Source organism: Phasianus colchicus, chromosome 23 (assembly GCF_987193195.1).
Source record: "Phasianus colchicus chromosome 23, bPhaCol1.hap1.1, whole genome shotgun sequence".
Classification (NCBI taxonomy): Eukaryota; Metazoa; Chordata; class Aves; order Galliformes; family Phasianidae; genus Phasianus; species Phasianus colchicus.
Window position 1 is genome coordinate 1,329,043 of NC_143458.1, and position 14,484 is coordinate 1,343,526.

The 14,484-nt window shown below is 46.6% G+C and overlaps 1 protein-coding gene and 1 long non-coding RNA gene across 12 annotated transcripts in view; both read left to right on the top strand.

Annotated features, from left to right (window-relative positions):
• NCAM1 (neural cell adhesion molecule 1) overlaps window positions 1-14,484 on the top strand; it is an 88,345-nt gene that overhangs the window by 20,717 nt on the left and 53,144 nt on the right. The window lies entirely within an intron of this gene.
• On the top strand, window positions 585-8,372 carry LOC149915176 (uncharacterized). The gene is made up of 2 exons (XR_016459548.1): window positions 585-1,262; window positions 5,805-8,372. It is a non-coding gene; the product is annotated as an uncharacterized LOC149915176 (long non-coding RNA).

Consider the following 14,484-nt stretch of genomic DNA (forward strand, 5'->3'; position numbering starts at 1 on the left):
TGCAGCAGAGCCCTTTGGAGGAGCTCTTTGCCACTGGAATAGCACACGCTGTTATGTGTGTGCTCAGGCAAAGGTTAATTGTCAGTTCTATCTCTGCCGGATTTTTTTTTTAGCTGCTTTACTCTCTGAATGGTGATAAAACAAGGCAAATAAAATAAAAATCCAGAGTCATTTTCCTTTCTAAACCTCCTTTCTCTGCGCTTCTGAAACCTATTTATGCACAAGCCTCCATCCTAACAAAGGACTCTTTGAGGGTTCTGTGTTAGTCTAACATTCCCTTCTTTCACGTGAAATTAAGGGCTGTGATTTACTGCCATGACCTGAGTGCTCTCCTTTACAGCTTTTTTCTTTCTTTCTTTTTTTCTTCTTTCCCTCTGGTACTTTAGTTATGCTAACATGCAGTGGTAGATGTGAGAGGTGGGCTTGTCAGCTCACATTGAGGGTCCTGGGGTTACTGGGTGGACTCAGAGGGGTTCGGATCTTCATTCTGTTGTCCCTCAAAGATGCTCAGCTCTTTTGCTTTCTGTTAAGTGAGGAAGGGAGACAGATTTTATTTTTTTATTGACTATTACGTAGGTTTGTTAAAAAGTAGGAATGTTTGTCCCGAGCTGTATCTCTCTTCCCCCTGTTTGCCTGCCTTGCTCAGGATGACCTTTGCCCTGTATTGAGTATCAATCAGCCAGCAAGTTAGCAGCCATGCAGGAACAACAATTGTTTCCTCACACAGCAGGAAACTTGCATACCATAAAAGGGAAACCACCAGTCGGGGTTAAGGAGAGGGTATGAGGCCCATACGACCACCAGAAGGCAGGATAAGATAAGACCCCCTAGCAACAGCCAGATCATGCGCAGAGTACGCCACAATAGGAATGCGGGGGAGGACGCGAATACTGAAGATGAACTGCATAAAAGGACCGCGTACGGGTTAAAACTTTGCGGCAGTTGGTGGAACGCAGAGTCCCCTGTCGCCCAGCGCTGCATTGCCTCTTTGTTCTTTGCTCATTATAATCAATAAATTCAATTATTGGCTCCTTAACCTTTGGTCCATTATTTTATCGATAACAATTGGTGCCGTGACTCGGATAGGAATAGTGGCTGGATTCTGAGAGTTGGGGAGGCGCCCCGCCAGAACTGGCGGCCCCGCTCCTGATTCCCTGCCTTACTCCTACCGACGATCCGAAATTTAAGAGCAAAGAGGCAAGGAAGGACCGGTCGACCCCTTAAATTTTGTGCACAAAAGTCCGGACGAAGACGCAGGATGCGTAAGTAATTGCCGTTTTGGCAAGGGTTTTCCGTTCGGTCGGGGTCGGGTTTCCCGGAGTGTGACGAGTGGTGTGTGTGTGAGAGGGGGCCGGTAGCTCGGACTAACCCAAGCGAGTGTGGACCCTCTAGTAGTGCGGTTCTCATTGCCTGCGAAGGCGTGAGCCACAAACGAGGGGAAGTGAGTGAAACGCACACACGATTGAGTGAAGGCACTCCGGAAGATGGGACAGGGAAAGAGTAAGGACCCTGTGACCATGAAACGTTCCCCTCTAGCATTCAGGTTAGAAATGTGGAGGAAGACTAAGATGATTCACTATTGCATGAAAGTATGGGGAGATAAGGAGATTGGCCCCAATGTCCGGTGGCCAAAATTTGAGTCCAGTGAAGATTGGGTATAGCAACAATTAAACTTTTGTGTTAATGCTAAGACACCCTTTAGTCAGGAAGAGGGTGAATATGCAGCTGTCTGGGTTACACGCCCAGGGGGACCAGCAATCCCGATCCTTAAACTATCCCAGGCAGACAGAAAGACTGAGAAACAGAAACCTAGGAAGGAGGAGGATAGCCCCATGGAACCCCCACCATATATTCCACCACCACCAACAGCTCCTCCCCCTCCACAGCCCGAGGTAGATAACCAGGATAATTCAGATAATCAGGAAATAGACCCTAACTCGGGTCCCTAAACCAGGAGAAGGGCTCGTCAACAAAATCTATATCCATTGCGAGAAGTACCTATGGGGGGTTCCAATCCACAGATGGGATTTATGTCGGTACCTTTAAGTTCGGGGGATGTTAGGGAATTTAAGAAAGAAATGATTAAGGTACTTTTGCAGATTTGTAAAGAGCACTGCGGTAAAAATACTCCTTCACGGAAGGAGATCGCCGCGGTGCTGTCGCTTTTAGAAGGAAAAAAAAAAAAAAAAAAAAAAAAAAAAAAAAAAAAAAGGGAGCTGGACTCTTCCCAACAAGTGTTAGATTCATGCAGGTGGGATTCACTCACCTCGGCACTGTGCCAGCATGCCATGAACAACCAGAAAGCCACGGAACCTAAAACGTGGGGTTTGATACTTGGAGCCCTTAAGGTGGCTAAGGGGGAGGGGCCGCGGGGAGCGGGACTTTGGAATCTTGCAGGTCCGGCGAACAAAGGACGGCGAGCGGGGTGGCGAACGGGGGCGGAGACATGAAGAAAGGATTAACCCTGAAGTATGGTATACAACCGAAAGTGTAGGGCGTCTAGAAATACCCCCCTTCTCCATTAAGCTCAGGGATCCTGAGATCCCTATAAAAATAAAACAGTATCCCATCTCGCTGGAAGGGAGGAGAGGCCTAAAGCCAGAAATAGAAAGACTCATAAAGCAAGGGTTATTGGAACCCTGTATGTCCCCATTCCATACTCCCATATTGCCGGTTAAAAAGCCTAATGGCACGTATCGCCTGGTACATGACTTGCGAGAAATAAATAAAAGAACCATTTCTCGCTTCCCTGTAGTTGCTAATCCTTACACCCTGTTGAGCAAATTAGGCCCTGAAAATTTATGGTATAGTGTGATTGATTTAAAAGATGCATTCTGAGCCTGCCCTCTAGATGAGTCTTGCCGGGATTATTTTGCCTTTGAATGGGAAGACCCAGACACAGGGAGGAAACAACAGTTGAGGTGGACAGTATTACCACAGGGCTTTACCGAATCCCCAAATTTATTCGGACAAGCCCTAGAACAGATTTTACAAGAATATCAACCAGCTCCAGAAATCACCCTTATCCAGTATGTGGATGACTTGCTAATCGCAGGAAAAGAGGAGGAAAAAGGGTTAAAGAGAAAGAGAGTTAATCCTTGCTGGTGTGAGAGCAACCCCTGCACCGTTCCCCCGCGAGCAGTACTTGGTGTGAGAGAGAGAGCCGGGACGGAGACTGCTGTTATTTGTGAAGGGGGAAGTGAGAATAGCCTCTGTAGAGGTCTGGGAAACCCGAAATCCCAGTGTTAGCACTGGAAGCCTCTGGAGAGGAGGAGGTAAAACTGAAATATGATGGTAGTAGTTTATGTAATGATGAGAGTTTGGAAAGTGAAAAGTTTGGGAAGGACACAGGCTGAGGAAGGCAAGGATGAGCAGGGTGTGACAGGGATGTAGAGGTGAGCGATATGGAGGAAAAACAAACAAACAAAAACTGATTGAGAAACAGAGATAGTAAGGAAATTGGGAATAACAGCAGCTGTTACTGTCGCAGCACTAGAGTAGGGCGTAGGACCCAGGGATCCACTCAGAGATAGGGGGGTGGGGGGGCTGGAAGAGCCCAGGGAGGGCTCCGCCCCACTGCAATGAAAGTAATGTGTGAATTACTGAGAAAGAGGGAACCGCCTCTGGTTGCAAAAATGAAGGATGGGAATTTGGGAAGTTTACCCTAGCAGATCCACTGGTTAAATTACAGCTAGGGAAGCAGAATAAAGAGGTAAAGAGATTAAATTCAGTAGAGAAAATTGGAGCTAAGTATCAAGCAAGACCAATTAATGGAAAATTTTAAGTTTGGCTTTAACACAAACTGGAAAAAGCAATGTTGTACCCATAGAAGTTAGGTAAATCCTAAATCAGGTATACACAGGATTGCAGGCATCAGAAATGCCTGGCAGAGCCAAAATGCAGCCCAATAAAAGTTAAGTTAAAGACAGGAGCCAGCCCAACCAGGGTAAAGCAGTGCCCTTTGAGGATACAAGACTGTAGGAGGATAAAAGAAATAATAGATAACTTTATGAATTTTGGATTATTAATTGGATAGAAATCCAAATAGAACACCCTGATCTTGCAAATGAAAAATTGGATGGCAAGAGTTATAATTTGGTACAAGATTTGAGGGCAATTAATAGAAATGTTGAACCAAGTTAAGGAATAAGTAGGTGGGGTTTACCGTTCTGGATTTGAAGTACACCTTTTTCTGCCTTGTTTTGCCAAAGAAAGTCTACGGTATGTGGAACAAAGGAGGACTGTGTACAGTGGACTGAGTTTGCTGAATTTCTTGACTTAAATGGCTATCAAGCTTCTCAACAGAAAGCAGAACTGATCAAAGAGAAGGAAGCAGTTTGCTGAACACCCAGAACACCAACGCAGAGCTACCTCCAAGCCAGCAGTGTGCACTGCATGGAGACTGTTTATGCCAATTGCTCAGACCTACAGGAGGAACCACTGGATGATGCTGAGGACGGAAGCAGCTTTGTGAAACTGTAAGCAGGACATGCAGTAACTGCTACTGACAAGGTAATTGAAGCAAAACCATTACCTGTGGGGACTTCTGCTCAGAAGGCTAAAATAACTGCCTTGACAAGAACTAAATATGTTTTTGGGGTGGTACCTACTCATGGTACCATCTGGAAAGAGCGAGGTTTTCTTACACACATGGAAAACAAACTCAGTATGATGAAAATCTCCCAAAGAGCGGCGTGGCTATTATACATTGTAAAGGACATCAGAAGAGAGACACTGTACAGGCAACCAGGAATATGATGGTGGATCAGGTGGCAAAACAGGCAGCTGAAGGAAAAGAAATTGGTGAACTGGCTTTAATTCCAGACGGTAAACTTAAAATATTTGAACCTTAATCAGAACCTATAAGGTATTATGGACAGGATAGGAATTTATTGATTTAAAAGGGAAGAGAGCAAACTGACAGGTGGGTGCATACCCAGATGGACACATTATTGTGCCCTTTATTATTTTATAGAAATTGGTTCTAAGGGAACATAATAAAACATATGTGGGTACAGACATCAGAAAGTAACTGTACAGTCCTAGTACCAGGAACAGGGTACAAGTGGGGCTTGTTGGGAAAGGGAATCTTTTAGGACAACAATTGTAAATTGATTTTTTTCAGAACTGTCAGGAAAAAGGTGGGTTTCAGTATATGCTGGTTCTAAGAAATACCCTTTTCAGGGTGACCAGAATCATTTCCTTGCAGGACCAATCAAGCCAAAGAAATAACCAAGGTATTGCTGCAGGAGATTATACCAAGGTTTGGGTGTCCTGCAGCAATACCCTTCAACCAGGGAACTCACTTGATTGCAGAGATGGTCCAATAGGTCAGTAAGCATTGGGAATACATTGGAATTAAATCACAGGTGGTAAAACTGGCCCAGGAAGCTGGACTATCCTGGCCAGTTGTTGCCTTTGGCTCTCCTTAGGAAACCTAGAGCCAAAGAGGGGTCAATTCTTTCAAAATACTCTACAAAAGGCCTTATCTCTACCCAGGTAGGGAGTGAAATACTGAGTATGTGGTAAATCTACAAGAATAGCTTCAGGAAATAGAGAAACTGGTTCTAGGAACTAGAGCCCAAGGCCTTGGCTTGATCCCTCAAATACAATGGGAACTGAAGCCAGCTGGACCCTTAAAATTGTGAATCCAAAAACAGTAATATGGGCTCTTATAATTGTTAGAAATGTTAATTTGATTAAGTGCGGCATTTGATGTAAATGCTTATATATCTCTTGTGGAAAACATCATTGCAAAGTATACTTATATTAGTAATTGTTTGGTATGTGGGCTCTGTACATAGGTGTATATATGTATATTTTGTCATACACGTTGCAAGAAGATCCTGCACAAGATCAAACCAGAGAACAAGGCATGGCATGCCCGAGGAACCGCCTGAAGAAGACGGTCCGACCACAGTGGATTGCGAGGAGAAAGGACCCCTCCAACTAACAATTAAGAGAAATGTATAAACTATGCATTGTAATTAACCTTATAAGATTTGCTTTAGCCTGGGAAGGTAATAGCTACTCGGGCAGTGGCCCAAAATTTTAACCTAACAAATTGTTGGATATGTACGGCCCTCCCCAGAGCAGGGGGGTTGCCAGTCTATGGGGTAGTAGCACTTAATTGGACAATTCCAAATTGGGTGGAACACAAGGAACGAAATTTAACTGAGAGAATTTACTTTACCACAGGAATTTCCACCAAGGCAATAATGTAAAACAGATAAAAAGGAATGACTAATATAGTCCCTCCGGAGAAGCCACCTCAGTTCTGCTAAAGAAGCTAAATGGTCGGGGCATGGTTTGAACACCTACCTTTTGCTGTACAGTGCTTAATAGGATTTATAATAGCATTAATCTTGTCATTAATTTTGTATTTTTTGTGGAAGGTTGTCAAGTGCGGAAAGGGGGTTTGCGTTCTCGAATAAAAGAGAGGTACTAAGTGAGATCAGCCTACCAAGTTTGCCCCGAATACAATGGGTGCACGGCTGTAAGGGTTGGCCGATTGTTGAAAAGGCTCCGGGATTAAACTCCAGAGACACTCTGTGGACAAGGGCCTGGATTACCCCAGGGGATTCAGTAGTGAATAAAACAGGCTGTGATGGGGAAAAGTCCACCTTCGAGTAGGTCCTCTGCTGCCGAGAAGATAAAGACCCCTGTAGCTGGCTGCAACCCAGTTGACAGGCGAGGCAGAGACGGACCTCGGGTGAAGGGACGATACTTGACCCCAAAGACAGTCATTTTGGTCTGTGCATCTGTTCTACTTCCAGGGGTACAGGCCAGCAATCCACATGAGCCCATGATATGGGAATTATTCAACATACAGCAAACTGACCAACCCTTGAAAAGCTGTAAAAACTGAACCTCTGTAAAAACCAAGCCCTGGAGTGGGACGAAGGGCAAATCAGGGAGGCCAGATAGGCATCAACTGCCTATCCTGTGGCTATTATGGCTAACATGTATAATGATTGTTGCTTTGGCATCACGGGCTGAGGGAGCACACCTCCTGCCCCAGCCAGGGAATGTGTGGGTCACCTGGGCAAACAGGACGGGGCAGAAGGATTTTTGCCTTAGCCTGCAATCAGCAACCTCCCCTTTCCGCACCTGCCTAGTGGGCATCCCTCAATATACGTTAGGAGCTTTTGCGGGATACACCACGAACCATTCCAGTTGCCGTAATGACGGCGATCTAGCAAGCCAAACGGCATGTTTGATAAAATCTCTGAATGTATCTCTTCCATGGGATCCGTAGGAATTAGATATCTTGGGGTCGCCGCAGCAAAGAGTTCGCAGCAGATTGAACGACTAGCGTGTTGGTCAGTCAAGCAAGCAAACCTGACAACGTTAGTGTTAAATGCGATGCTAGAAGACACAAACAGTATTCGGCATGCTGTGTTACAGAATAGGGCGGCCATCGATTTCCTACTTTTAGCACAAGAGCATGGATGTGAGGATTTGGAAGGGATGTACTGTTTCAACCTCAGTGACCATAGTGTGTCTATCCATAAGGCGTTGAAAGACCTACAAAACCATTCGCAAAAGGTTCGGGTGGAAGATGATCCTATTGGGAACTGGTTTAAGAATGTGTTTGGTAGTTTTGGGGGATGGATTGCTAAAGTTGTTAAAGTGATTGCGCTAGTATTGCTTGTAATAATTTGCATTGCGGCCATTCTGCCTTGTATAATTATGTGTTTCCAGAATTGTCTTTCCAGAATCATGTGGCAAGCGATGGATCAACGGATTCTGTAACATAAGGCGCAAGATCAGTTATGAGGAAGAAGAAATGTAATAGGTGTGGCGAGGAAGGCGGGATGTGATGGGGTCAGGCTTCAAAATATCGAACATATAGGGGAAAGGAATAAAACAAGCCTGGACAAACATTCAACGATAAAAGAAAAAGGGGGGAAATTGTTAAAAAGTAGGAATGTTTGTCCCGAGCTGTATCTCTCTTCCCCCTGTTTGCCTGCCTTGCTCAGGATGACCTTTGCCCTGTATTGAGTATCAATCAGCCAGCAAGTTAGCAGCCATGCAGGAACAACAATTGTTTCCTCACACAGCAGGAAACTTGCATACCATAAAAGGGAAACCACCAGTCGGGGTTAAGGAGAGGGTATGAGGCCCATACGACCACCAGAAGGCAGGATAAGATAAGACCCCCTAGCAACAGCCAGATCATGCGCAGAGTACGCCACAATAGGAATGCGGGGGAGGACGCGAATACTGAAGATGAACTGCATAAAAGGACCGCGTACGGGTTAAAACTTTGCGGCAGTTGGTGGAACGCAGAGTCCCCTGTCGCCCAGCGCTGCATTGCCTCTTTGTTCTTTGCTCATTATAATCAATAAATTCAATTATTGGCTCCTTAACCTTTGGTCCATTATTTTATCGATAACAGGTTTGTCTGGGATTTTCTTAAATGATGATGGAGGGCACAGACAGCATCAGCAGCAATTGGTCAGACTCTGAATGTCGCTGCTTGTTGCTTGGAATTCTTAGGAAATAATTATTTTCTTACCAAAATTCAGTGTCCCAGCTTAGCTGCCCAAGCCCTTTGAGGCGCTGGCACTGCTGCCCAGAGCTGTGGGTGCCCCATCCCTGCAGGCACTCAAAGTGGGATGGGGCCCTGGGCAGCCTGAGCTGGTGGGGGGCAGCCCTGCCCACGGCCGGGGGTGGCACTGGGTGGCTCTGAGCTCCCCTCCGAGCTGAGTTCTGTGATTCTAATTACCGTGGGAAAGAAATAGCATGGAGCTACTGATGGGACAGTTCAGTACTAAGGCAGGGGGCTGCGCACCTCATCCTTGTCGTCATCCTGTCCCTTCTGACACATACCTGCTGTCCTCGTCTCTTTGCTGTGATTTTGCTCACACACTTGTGGCATTTAGTGTTGGACTTAAATAGAATGTACTAAGAGTTTCACTTCATTGCTGGAGGTTTCTTTACTTCCTTTAAGGGTGCTATTTCATGGGGTATGTCAGCTAAATCAAAGGGCCCCTGCTCTCTTTATTACACTGAATACAAAACCCACTAAGACTTTGGTTTTTTTCATAAGGACGCTGTGGGATTAACCAGAGAGGAAACCCTGCAATGCGGGTGATGCATAAAAGCTTGGAATGCAGTGAAGATTTGGCTTATTCTGTAGGACTGCCAACTGAACCACCTGTTGGGTCCAATATGACTTCTTGCAGGAGAATCTTGAGGGAGGGATTTGGCAGGAAGCTCATATCAGTGTGGAACTTCTTCCATTTTCATTGCTCCTTTCTCTTCCTCCTCTCACAATGTTTCTTCCAGCAGGTGGTTGCTTTGGAAATCTCAGGCCTTTTTTTTTTTTTTTTTTTTTTTTCCACACAAAAGATGGTGTTGCTTCTTATTGCAAGGAATCAGGGCTGCACAGTTTTTCTTCGCTGTCCCTCTGAGGTTTCCTCCTGGAAATGTTTCAAGACCAGAACACGGTCAGACTGAGCTGGAACCTTGCTTTGGGAGGCATGTGGTGGTTGTCCGACCTGCTGCACTGCCATGAACGAAAGCTGTAGTTCATGGAGCACTGCTGGAAGCACATCATGCATGGCACTCAGGGTTTCCTAGTGTTGGTGGTTATTTTACTGCAAGATTTTACAAATCACTGGATTAATAAATCAAAGGAACTTCAGCGTGATGCTTCCTTCAGTGCAGCGACGTGGTTGCATTGCTCTGTCATTTTCTCCCTCTTTTTCATCCTCTTGTTTTTATCTGTCCTTGTCCTTTGTTTTGCCAGAAACAAAACATCTCTTTTGTTGCAAACTCAGTGTGCCAAATAGTTTGAATAACTGTAACCGAGAGTGAATGTAAAACATGGCAGTGACAGTAAATTCCTTTTAATGTCCTCCTATAACAAGAATTCCCACTTCAATAACTGGGGCAGCAGAATGGTTGACCTTGTTGTTTGATGCAACCATTAGCTTGCTTGGCTTGGTTCAAAGTCTGCTTGCATTCTGTGTTTAACTCTGCAGCCAGTAATTTAGTGTTAATGATGCAGCATTCATTAACATCCCAATGAGACCTTTCTCTTTCACGGTTTTCTTCATAGGGCAGCTCATTCAGTTACCTGCCTCCCTGGCTTAATAAATGCTTGCATGAAGCATGGATTGTTTTACTGCCTTTGTTGGGTGCTGGAAGGAAAGGGTCCCAAAAGCAAATCAGTTTAGCATTTTTGTGCTTGCACTTGCATTAACGCTTCTAGCATGCTCATAGGTGGGTAGATAATTGGATGCTATCACATCATTGGGATGTTACTTAGCAATATCCTTGAGAAGATCCCCAGATTGAATCTGGGGTGTCAGAGCATTTCTATATCATAAGGTAGAGTTCTGCAATGGAATATATGCAGCCCAGCTTCCTTAGGATGTGTATAATTCAGTCTGTTAACTTTCTGAACGTTACTGCAGTGTCTGTTATGTATTTCTGAACTGTGCTGCTTGATGCCAGGTAATTGCCAGGCATGCAGCAAAGTATTGTTTTCTCTGAATTTGTATTGGGATGAGGAGAAGACAGCCTGAGTAAGAATCTGGGGATTCAACTTAATAATTTATGTGTATGGAAAGCATACTGCACACCAGGATAGGCAAGCACGGTTTGTTCTCGGGATCAAAATCAGCTCTCCTATGAGGGAGATGTGGCCATGCTGGTGCCAGACATCCTGCTGCAGGGACTCGTGTGCCCCCAGCTGGCACAGCCACCCAGACAGCAGCTGGGGCTGCCAGACAGAGCCTGCTGGCCCCAGCATGGACATCAGGTACCAGCCAGCCCCCGGAGATCCTGCCTGAGTGTGCTGCTGGTGGAGCTGTGGCAGAGGGGGAACGCACTTTCCTCATTCCTATTCTTTTTTTTTTCTCCAGGATTTGGCTTTATTAAGTGTTTATTTTTCTTCTCAGCAAGTATTGGAAATCTAATTAAGTTTTCAAAGTGAGGTAACTACCCAACTGAAGTCACTGAATGCAAGTCCCAGAACTCAGCTGACTGGCTGGCTTGGAGGTGTTGGGTGTTCCACCATTTTGCAGAATTCTTGTAGTAGTGAGCAAGTAGTGACCAAGCCTTATTTGCCTTCTGATGCAGCTCAGGGGATTGTCAGCCTTCTGGACAGCAAGTGCACACCACTGCCTCATGTCACAGAATCATAGCGGTTGGAAGGGACCTCCAGAGATCGAGTCCAACCCCCTGCCAAAGCAGGTTCCCTACACCAGGTCCCGCTTCTGTCCAGCAGGACCCCAAGTCCTTCTCCGCAGGGCTGCTCTCAGCGAGTTCTTCTCCAGTCTGGGCTCATGTCTGGCACTGCCCCGACCCAACAGCAGCACCTGGCCTTGTTAAACCTCATCAGGTTCTCATGTGCCCCCTTTCTGAGCCCGTCCAGCTCCCTTGGATGGCGTTCCTTCCTGCTGCTGTGTCCACTGCACCACTCAGCTCGGTGCCATCAGCAAACTGCTGAGGCTGCACTCCATCCCATCATCTGTCACTGATAGAGATGCTGAAGAGCACCGGTCCCAAGATGGACCCCTGGGGGACACCACTCATCACCGGCCTCCACCTGGATGTGGAGCCATTGACAACAGCCCTCTGGCTGCGACCATCCAACCAATTCCTTATCCACCAAATGGTCCAGCCTTCAAATCCATCTCTCTGCAATTTGGAGATAAGGATGTGGTGCAGGACTGTGCAAAGGCACAACTCCAGGTAGATGACATCAGTTGTCCTTCCTTTGCCCACCAGTGCCATCACTCCATCACTGAAGGCCACTGGATGGATCAGGCACGCTCTGCCTTTGGTGAAGCCGTGCTGGCTGTCTTGGATCACCCCCTCATCTCAATGTGCCTTAACATCTCTTCTAGGAGAATCTGCTCCTTGATCTCCCCAGGCACAGAGGTGAGGCTCCCCAGCCTGCAGTTGCCTGGATCTCCATTTCTTAAAAATGGCAGTTTTCCCATCCCTGGGGCCTTTGCCTGACAGCCACCAGTTTTTCAAATATGACAGAGAGCAGCTTGGCAACCACATCAGCCCGTTCCTTCAGAACCCTGGGATGCATATGATACACAATTACACATTATACATACTCTCTACTTTGCCTGTAGGTTTTTGTAGATCTTTGTTTCCAACCCTTGGCAAAGATCTGCTCATTGCTGGAAGGAGCCCATTGCTGTTGGTGAGAATCACTGCAGCTTCTTCCCTGCTCTGGGAACACCAGTTTTGGGTATTGGCTCCTTTCTGGTTTGGTCCAAGCAGAACAGAAGCAATTTAGGGTTAGTGGGCACGTCTCTCTCTTCTGTCAGACGGCCATTGAGTGAGAAATGCTGGTTATTTCACTTTGTTCTGTTTGTGGGCCCATTGGCTTCATGCTTCTTGCAGACTGTACTGGTTGCTTTTGGGGGTGGGGAAGAGGATTTCTGGCATCTGTTCATAGCATTTCATTGTGGAATACAGAAATACGCTGTGGCTCAAAATAAACCCATCAGTGGCTCTTGACACTGGAAGAGAGCTTTCCAGACCCACTATGGTCTCCTTTGCAGCGAGGAAAGCAGTTGTTAGTAGCAGGAGAAATTTATTCAGGAGATTGCTATTTCGGCAATTTCAGAGCAGCGCAGCTGTGCGGGGAGGCTTGATAATATAATAGCCAGGGGCCCCATCTGTTCCTAATAAAACATGTAGGCAAAAACACGCAGCAGTGGCAGGCAGGAGCAGTTGGGTGGTGTGTGCTGGGAGGCAGCTGTCTGCTGCAGCATCCCCTCCCTCCTCCCTGCCTTTCCCGAGCAGAAACGAGCACCAAAGCAGGGATGGGAGTTGCAGCAGCGCTTCTCCCTGCATTGTTTCTGCTAGGAATGCACACTGTTGCACTGAGGGTAGAGGTGGCGCTTAGGGCTGTGGTTAGTGGGCAGTAGTGGTGATGGCGGGTGGTTGGATGGGATGTCCTATGATCCCCTCCAACCTTACTGATTCTGTGATTATGTGTTGCCTGTAAAAAGAGCTGGCCCCACAAAATGCCTGCTTGTAGCTTGTAAGCAGATCAGGTGGGGATGGTAATGGGGCTTTTTTCACCTCTACAAAGAGTTAAAGCATTGTAACTGAAGGTATTTCTGTAGGATTTTTTCTCCTTGTTAACAGTTATTGGCACTGATAGATTTGTAATGGTGTTCAGAGACCCAGCAGAAAACTGTCATTCATTAAAAATACGTCGCAAAATGCACCAAATAGCGCTGTTACGGGGGGGTGGGTGAGTTGAGTGGGAATGCTGCATTCTTCTGCTCCTGTGGCGGATGCGAGCTGCCTTGTTGTTGTTGTTATTGCTGTTGTTCTACGCGGTGCAAAGCGGGCAGCAGCTGCGCAGTGCGGGGCGCCGCGTGCCGTGCCGGTGAGCGGAGCGCTGCCGGCGAGGCGGGACACGCGCGCCCCCTGGCGGCGGAGAGCGGCGCTGCAGGAGGGCGGCGCTCCGGGAGTCGCTGTGGTTTCCAGAGGAGGTCGGTAATGGAAATTATTGATCCCCTCCGACAACTTTATTGCATCCATTTGGTTTTTATGTAACACCTCGTGCCCGCTGCTTTGTGAGAGATGGCCGATACCGCCCATCCCTGCAGGCTCTGGGAGGCTCCTTTGGCACTGTGCTGCTCGGCTGCTTCTCAGACTGAAATGGATGCAAAAATTGGATGGGTTGGGACTGACCTGTGTGAATCTGTAATTATTTGCATAGCTGTGGTGCTGGTAAGGTTAGGAAATGAAGCGCTGGGACTCTGGCTGCAACAATAAACACGGGCTTTTGATGATGGAGATAAAAGGCAGGATATTGTATCTGGGAGAGTCGGGCACTCGTGCATCTCACTGCTCCCTGGGGGCCTGTAGAGCAAAGAGCAATTAATAGTGGTAACAGTTATTATAGAAGCTTCTTTTTAGTGGTGCATTGTCTTTTGCTATTTTTAATCAAGGCGGCGCGGTGACACTGAATCTTTTTCTTTCAGCGGTACTCTGATTATTTTACTCCATTTTTTCCCTGTATGTTTTCCTTTACCTTCTCTGTTTGAGGACACTTTCATTCTTCTCGTACTCCCAGAGGACACTGATCTGATTCCTTCCACGTTTTCTCTTCTGCTGTTCCATATCACATAACAGCAGTGTTTTCCATAGGCCTTTATTTCATGCCCTGGAGAGTGGAGGAGGGAGGAAAGCTCTTCAGGAAGGGATGCTTGAGCGGCCCAAAGGTCTGTGCCCTCAGAGCAGCTCGGGCAGAGCGCTGAAGCCTGGCATTCACTGCAGCCCTCCCTCCGCTCCTGCTTTCTTTCACTGGAGTTCCTACACTGCAGCGTGTAATATGGAATATCATCTAAATAGAAATGAATTCTTGGCATTCATTTAGCTGACATTTTCTTCCCTGAGCTGGCTAAGCGGACAGGAAATAGGTTCTGTTGAAAACTCTTCTAGCTAAATGTCACTGGGTTCAATATATCATTGCTGTCTGCCCCTATG